Source organism: Ziziphus jujuba, chromosome 11 (assembly GCF_031755915.1).
Source record: "Ziziphus jujuba cultivar Dongzao chromosome 11, ASM3175591v1".
Taxonomy (NCBI): Eukaryota; Viridiplantae; Streptophyta; class Magnoliopsida; order Rosales; family Rhamnaceae; genus Ziziphus; species Ziziphus jujuba.
In genome coordinates this window covers 2,818,798-2,827,624 of record NC_083389.1, presented here as the reverse complement: position 1 = coordinate 2,827,624, position 8,827 = coordinate 2,818,798, and the positions used below count along the sequence as shown (strand labels likewise).

Sequence of the window (8,827 nt, the reverse complement as noted above, 5' to 3'; positions counted from 1 at the left end):
TGAAAGAATTTGTCATTTTTCGTTCTATTACTGGGTGGATAAAATAGAACTAAAGATAAGTCAAGTAAAGGCCTATTATTCCTCTTCTATAAATATCCAAATTTTGATGCCTAATACCCTATAAATGGTTCGAACCGTATAGGAACAATAATCAACTTTAGCTCGAATGGTTTGTAGAGGGACCCTTCCTTCTCTGATCCATTCGATACGTGCAATTTCTTTTCCATCGATACGCCCTGCAATTTGTACTTGAATTCCTTTTGTACCCGCCTGCTCAGTTAATTCAATAGCTTTTTTTTATTGCTTTATGAAATGAAACTCTATTTTTTAATTGTCTGGCCATAAATTCCGCAAGAATATTAGGGTTTCCATAAGGGTTTTCAATTCTTGTAATAACAATGTTGAGTTTTCGGTTCACATAATTAAGTTCTTTTTGTACAGTCATCTTTAATTCTTCGATTCATTTTTGAATTTCTATACATGAAATTCCCTAAACACTAGAAGATATTTTCATATTTTTTTCCACATAATTCTTGATGCAGTTTCGTATTTTTTGATCTTCTTGTAGATCCTCCGAATAATTTTTTGGTTGTGCAAACCAAAGAGAATGATGACCTTGGGTTGCGCCAAGTCTAAAACCAAGTGATTTATTTTTTGTCCCATAATCCCCCATTACAATACATATCATGACATGTCATATCAATGTACTTCTTTTTTTTATTCATCGATCTTTTTTTAAGCATAATATGGCATATTTTATTTGTGTTTTTTATTATATAAAATATTTGTCATTTAACCTTCAAATTCTTCAAAGACAATTTTGTTATTTAAATAGTTTGTATAATAATGTACAGCTGTATGTTTCAGTACAATAGTTATATGACAAGTGGGTCTTTTTATTGGATAACCTCGTCCCCAGGCTCGAGGTTTGATTTTTTCACAATAATGCCTTTGTTCACTTCCGCTTTACTAATTTTTAACTTTGCTTTGGTCAAACCTCTATTGTGATTAGCATTTGTTGCTGCAAAAGAAACCAATTTTAAAATGGGAGAACATGCTCGATAGGGCGTGAGTTTGAGTATCAAAAGTGTTTCTTCATAAGAACGCCCATGAATCTGATCAATTACTCTTCCCACTTTGTGAGCAGACATATCTATAAATTCACCTATAGCTTATTCTTTGATATATCGGTCCATCTTTTTCTTCTTTCTCATAAGGTTTACCTCTAACTGATGAACAATAAGTATCTATATTCACTTTTTTTGTTTATTAAAAAATGATTAACGATGAGATTTATTATCATTTTTTGCATGTCCTCGGAAACTTAAAGTAGGTGAAAATTCTCCCAATTTATGTCCTACCATACGATCTATTATATAAATTGGCAAATGCTCCTTTCCATTAGGGATAGCAATAGTATGCCCAATCATTATTGGTATAATGGTAGACGCTCAGGACCAAGTGACTATTATTTCTTTTTCTGCTTTTTGTTAAGCATATTTATTTTCCTTAATAAATGATTCACTACAAAAGGATTTTTTTTTAGTGAACGTGTCACAATTAATTGCTCTTATTATTATTATTAGTTTTTGTTTGTAAAGATGAAGAAACAAATTCTATTTACTACGATGATGAAGAATCAAATTATCACTATATTTATTCCTTTTTCTACTTCTTCTTATTCCAAGTGTAGGATAACCCCAAGGGTTTGCGGGTTTTTTTCTACCAATTGGGGCCTTCCCTTCACCACCCCCATGGGGATGGTCTACGGGATTCATAACTACTCCTCTTAATACAGGATGCTTACTTGGCCAACATTTTGATTCGGCTCTACCCAAACTTTTCTGGTTCACCCCAACATTCCCCACTTGTCCGACTATTGCTGAGTAGTTTTTGGGTATTAAACAGACCTCCCCATAAGGTAATTTGAATGTGGCCGATTTCCCGTCATTGGGAATCAGTTTCGCTATAGCACCTACTGCTCTAGCTAATTGTCTACCCTTTCCAAGTATGATTTCTATGTTATGTACGGCCGTGCCTAAGGGCATATCGATTGAAGTAGATTCTTCGTTTTGATCAATCAAACACTTCCCAAACTGTACAAGCTTCTTCCAAAGCATACGGCTTTCTGGATGTAGATGATGATATCTATATAGATGGATCTTATATATATCGTATAATTCTTATATGTATCATATAATGAAGTATCATATGAGTGGATATATAGGAATCAAAATCTGCCGAATCACTCATGTTATGGTATTTTACATCCTAGGTCTTCCTATTCTTTCATCTGGCTTATGTTCTTCATGTAGCATTCAGACCGAATGACTTTATGAAATTACATCGATACTTCCACATATTACGGGTAACATAGGAAACATCTCTATTTTTCCCTCAAGAATCCTTAGAATTACCACTGTTTAGCTTTCAATTCGCCTCTGACCATCAAATGTGCATAACCCATCCTTCTCTATTGGAAACAAGGGGCGCTTCTGGTTCTGTCGGTGCTTGAAACAATTCTGTCTTCTCCATATTACTATATCTCTAGAGTCAATAATTTTATATGAGGAACTACTGAACTCAATCACTTGTTGCCGTTACTCTTCAGTTTTCTATTGAGGTCTATCTTGTAGAGGTACTCAAATTAGATCAGTGATCGATTTATAGGTTTCGTCGTAAACCTAATTGGTTACTTCCAATTATGCAAATCAATAGTTCAAATAGCACTCAAAGGTAGGGCATTTCCCATTTTTATACAAACTTCTGTACCAGAAACAATGGTATCTCCAATTATAGCCCCTCTGGCATGTAAAATATATCTTTTCTCACCATCCCCTATAGTGTATGAGACAAATGTACGCATTTCAATTAGGATTGTATTATAGAGTTACGATTCTACCATATATGTCTTTTTCATTCCGTCAAAAATCGATTTTACAATATAGACACTTATGACCTCCCTTTCTATGCCCTGCGGTAATGATTCCTTTGGCATTACGACCTTTACCACAATGATGCTGCCCATAGATCAAATTATTTCATGGATTGGATTTCACTTGACTATCTAAGGCTCCTTTGTCTGTGCTCAGGGTAGAAGTTTTGTATAAATGTATCACCATGCTATAAAGTATTTTGATTTAAGTTATTTTCTTTCTAACAAGTGGAATAGAATAACCCGGTTGAAATGTCATGATCATATGTCTGTAATGCATTGTATGTCCCATAATAGGTCCCATTCTTCTACCCTTTCCTTGGAGTCGATGACTATTCATAGCTATTACCTTGACACCAAAGAAGAGTTCAACCCAATGCTTTATTTCTGTCCTAGTTGATCCTCATTTGACATTAGAAGTATATTGATTTTTCAACAATAACTGAATGCTTTTGTCTGTAAATACTGCATATTTGATTCCATCCATAAATCTATTTTCTTCCCTATGAGTTATATTCTCAATAAAAATGCTAGTTCTTACTGTTCATATGTTATGATATGAATATACCACACCAATTTGTTATGTATGGATGATGAGATTCCATTGATACAAAGCCAATTCCAATAGACCTATTTTATTGGAGTGTCCCATTGGCATGCATCCAGTAGGAATTGAACCAACGAATTCGCCAATTATAAGTTGGGCGCTTTAACCATTCAATCATGGATGCTTAGCGGGGATCCTCTTACATGGTGAATAACCAAATTCCAATTCAAATGAAATCTTTAGGATAAATCAATGCAATTTAGGAGGACTCAAAGAAAGGACATCAATTCAAATCCTGGATTTTTGAATTAGAGAGGTATTAAGAGAGATCAAGAATTCTCATTATTTCTTAGATTCATGGACCCTATTCAATTCAGTGGGATCTTTCATTCACATTTTTTTCCATTAAGAATGCTTTATAAGACTCTTGGACTTTCAAATTTGGAGTATCCTACTTTCACGTAATTTACATTTAAAGGGTTCAACAAGCTATCGATATTTCACGATTAAGGGTGTAGTACTAATTGTAGTAGCGGTCCTTATATATCTATTAACAATCGAAACATGGTCGAAAGAAAAAATCTCTATTTGATAGGGCTTCTTCCTATACCTATGAATTTCATTAGATCCATAAATGATGCGTTGGAAGAATCTTTTGGGTCTTCCAATATCAATAGGTTGATTGTTTCGCTCCTATATCTTCCAAAAGGAAAAAATATCTTTAAGAGCTATTTCCTGGATCCGAAAAAGAGTACTTGGGTTCTCCCAAAAACTAAAAGGTGTATCATGCATGAATCTAACTGGGGTTTGCAGTTATGGAGGAATTGGATCAGAAAAAATAGGGATTCTAGTTGTAAGATATCTAATGAAACCGTCGCTGTAATTGAGATCTAATTTAAAAAGAAAGATATCAAATATCTAGAGTTTATTTTTGTATATTCTATGGATGATCCGATCCGCAAGGACCATTATTAGGAATTGTTTGATCATCTTTCTCTGACGAAGAGGCAAAACATAATCAACTTGACTTCGGGACAGCTATTCAAAATCTCAGTGAAATACTGGATTTCTTATCCCATGTTTGCTTTTCATGAAAAAATACCAACTGAAGCGGAGGGTTCTTCAAACAACAAGGAGCTGGGTCAACTATTCAATCAAATGATATTGAGGATGTTTCCCATCTCCTCTCGAGAAACAAGTGGGCTATTTCTTTGCAAAATTGTCATCAATTTCATATGTGGCAATTCCACCAAGATCTCTTCTTTAGTTGGGGGAAGAATCCGTAGAAATCAAATTTTTTGAGGAACATATCGAGAGAGAATTAGATTTGGTTAGATAATGTGTGGTTGGTAAACAAGGATCTATTTTTTAGCAAGGTAGAGAATGTATGGTCAATATTTAATATGATTCCACAAGATCTAGTATTGTTCAAGTAACGGATTCTAGCCAATTGAAAGGATCTTCTGATCAATCCAGAGATCATTTCAATTCCATTAGTAATGAGGATTCAGAATATCATACATTGATCAATCAAAGAGAGATTCAACAACTAAAAGAAAGATCGATTATTTGGGATCCTTCCTTTCTTCAACGAAACGAACAGAGATAGAATCAGACAGATTCCCCAAATGCCTTTCTAGATATTCCTCAATGTCTCGGCTATTCATGGAACGTGAGAAGCAAATGAATAATCATATGCTTCCAGAAGAAATCGAAGAATTTCTTGGGAATCCTAGATGATCCATTCGTTCTTTTTTCTCTGACAGATGATCAGAACTTCATCTGGGTTCGAATCCTATTGATAGGTCCATTAGAGATAAGAAATTGTTGAAGAAAGAACAAGATATTTTTTTTGTCCTTTCCAGGCAATCGAAAAATAAAGAAATAGTTAATATATTTTCAAGATAATTATGTATTTACAAAATACCGTCTCAATTCATCCTATTTCATCATATCCAAGATGTGATATGGTTCCCAATGATGAACTGGATAGTTCTAATAAGATTTCATTCTTAAACAAAAATCCATTTTTTGATTGATTTCATCTATTCCATGATCGGAAGAGGGGGGATACATGTTACACCACGATTTTGAATAAGAAGTTGAAGAAATGGTAGATCTATTCACTCTATCAATAACCGAGCCGAATCTGGTGTATCATAAGGGATTTGCCTTTTATATTGATTCTTATAGATTGTATAAAAAACAATTCTTGAGTGAGGTATTTAACTCCAGGGATGAATCAAAAAAGAAATCTTTATTGGTTCTACCTCCTATTTTTTATGAAGAAAATGAATCCTTTTATTGAAGAATCTTTTCTATGAAAGGTACGAATGATCAACTTTGCAATCAGTTGTTAGAATTAATAGGTCTTCAAATCGTGCTTTTAATAACACAGATTCCTATTTTTCAATTATATCCCATGATGAAGAAAATTGTCTGAATCCCGTGGAACCATTTCACAAAAATTCATTGATATCTTATTTTTATAAAGTAAATCGACTTCGATTCTTGAATAATCCACATCACTTCTGCTTTTATTGTAACAAAGGGTTCCCTTTTTTTATGGAAAAGGCCCTTATCAATAATTATGATTTTACATATGGATAATTCCTTAATGTCTTGTTGATTTACAATAAAATATTTTCTTTGCGTGGCGGTAAAAAAAAAATATGTTTTTTTTTTTGGAGAGATGCTATTTCACCAATCGAGTTATAAGTGTCGAACGTATTCATACCTAACGATTTTCCATAAAATGGTGACAAAAAGTAGAACTTGTACAAATCTTTCCATTTTTCAATTCGATCTAATCCATTCCTTTGTAGAGCTATTTACTCGATCGCAGACAATTCTGGAACACTTCTAACAGAGGGACAAATCGTCAAATTTGAAATAACTTATTATCAACCTCTTTTAGATATGAATTTGTCTGATTCAGAAGGGAAGAATTTGCATCATATCTCAATTTCAATTCAAACATGGTGATTCAAACTCCATTTTCTGAGAAATATTTACCATCCGAAAAGGAGAAAAAAATGGGTTGTTGTCTAAAGAAATGCCTTGAGAAAGGGTGGATGTATAGAACCTTTCAATGAGATAGTGCCTTTTCAACTCTCTTAAAATGGAATATATTCCAAACATACATGCCATGGTTCCTTACTTCAAAAGGATACAAATATCTAAATTTGATATTTTTAGATACTTTTTCAAACCTATTACTGTTACTAACTAGCAGCAAAAAATTTGTATCCATTTTTCATGATATTATGCATGGATTAGATATATCATGGCAAATTCTTCAAAAAAACTGTGTCTTCCATAATGGAATTTGATAAGTGAGATTTCGAATAAGTTTTTACACAATCTTCTTCTATCCGAAGAAATGATTCATCGAAATAATGAGTCACCATTGATATCGACACATATGAGATAGCCAAATGTTCAGGAGTTCCTCTATTCAATCCTTTTCCTTCTTCTTTTTGTTGGATATCTCATTCAGACACACCTTTTCTTTATTTCTCGACCCTATAATGAGTTACAAACAGAGTTCAAACGGGTCAAATCTTTGATGATTCCATCATACATGATTAAGTTACGAAAACTTCTGGATAGGCATCCTACATCTGAACTGAATTCTTTCTAGTTAAATAATCTCTTTCTAGTTGCTCTGGAACTATTAGGAGATTCTCCAGAAGAAATACGAGGTTCTGCTTTTGGCGGCAACATGCTATGGGGTGGTGGTCCTGCTTATGGGGTCAAATCAAGGAAGAAATATTTGAATATCAATCTCATCGATATCATCGATTTCATAAGTATCATACCAAATCCCATCAATCGAATCACTTTTTGAGAAATACGAGACATCTAAGTTATACAAGTAAAGAGATCTATTCATTGATAAGAAAAAGATAAAACATGAACGATGGTTGGATTGATGATAAAATAGAATCCTGGGTCGCGAACAGTGATTCGATTGATGATAAAGAAAGAGAATCTTGGTTCAGTTCTCCACCTTAACGGTAGAAAAAAGGACTGAACAAATTCTATTGAGTCGGACTCATAGTGATCACTTATCGAAGAATGACTCTGGTTATCAAATGATTGAACAACCCAGAGCAATTTACTACCATACTTTGTTGACATTCATAAAAAGTATCTAATGAGTTATGAGTTCAATACACCCTATTTAGCAAAAATATGGATATTCCTTGCTCATTATCAGACAATCACTTATTCACAAACCTCTTGTGGGGTTAATAGTTTTCATTTCCCTTATCATGGAAAACCTTCAAATTCGTTTTATGATTGTTCCTTGTTTGTTTGCATTTAGCTCGAATGAGCGTTCTGATGGAACTTCAGTTAAGTTGCGCTATATAAAAAAGAGGATTCTTGAGTTTTTGTTTTTTCCCTCCTGCTATAAGTTCTATCCATGTATGGTCTGATCGCCAACTCATACTATACTAGATCTAGTTGCATTTTATTGGAATTGAGGAATAACCAAAAAAAATTTACATTCATTTTTTTGTTTCCAAAGTAACTCTCATCAACTAGCACTGTTTGATGTGAACTTTTAGGAGTAATTCATCGAATTGCTTAGATCTAAACTAAAATTTGAACATCCCTTTCATATGATATTATAGATATCCACATACATATATTGACTTTACATTTCAGAAATTCATCCTGATATCGATCCATTTGAAAATGGCTCTAATTCAGTTACTCATATATCATGTTTACACATTCATATGAGCTTATGCTCGGAAGAAGCCACACGTTATACCATATTCTCATAAATAGATATACGTGCTATGATTCACGTAAGTCTTGAAAAAAAAAAAGATTAGATAATATTTTGCCCCATCGTATTTAAAAATTTTTGTTTTTTTGGACATGAAGAGATAAAGAAACCATTGCAATTGCCAAAAAAACTAAGCCCACTAAAGGCATAAAAATAGGGGGTAAGGTGTTAAGAATTGTCATAGAATAGGTACCTCAATTTAATATTTGATTTGTACCTATTATTTATTGTTATATTAATCTTTTAACCTGTTAAAAAGATATCTTATAATTCATATAATAATTATACTATTAGACTAAGTATACTTAATTGAGTATATACACTAATTGATACGAACCTAGGACGACCTGCTCCTAAATCCGTATTATATTATGTTCAAGTTTTAATGGTCACTTTGAACCCTAACCAACCTGTGATTAGAAACCTTGGTATATAATGAAGACACCACAATAGGTGATGGATGTGCTATTGATAAGTCAAAACTAAAACACTCAACCACTAATGGTATTTTAAGTGTTCAAAGAGAACAAAGAGAATTCAATCT

General features: G+C 33.2%; 2 pseudogenes; one reads left to right on the top strand and one right to left on the bottom strand.

Annotated features, from left to right (window-relative positions):
- Positions 1–1,616: 1,616 nt before the first annotated feature.
- Positions 1,617–3,122, bottom strand: LOC132799984 (large ribosomal subunit protein uL2cz/uL2cy-like; annotated as a pseudogene).
- A 141-nt stretch (positions 3,123–3,263) lies between these two features.
- On the top strand, positions 3,264–5,222 carry LOC132799916 (protein Ycf2-like; annotated as a pseudogene).
- The last annotated feature ends 3,605 nt before the right edge of the window (positions 5,223–8,827 follow it).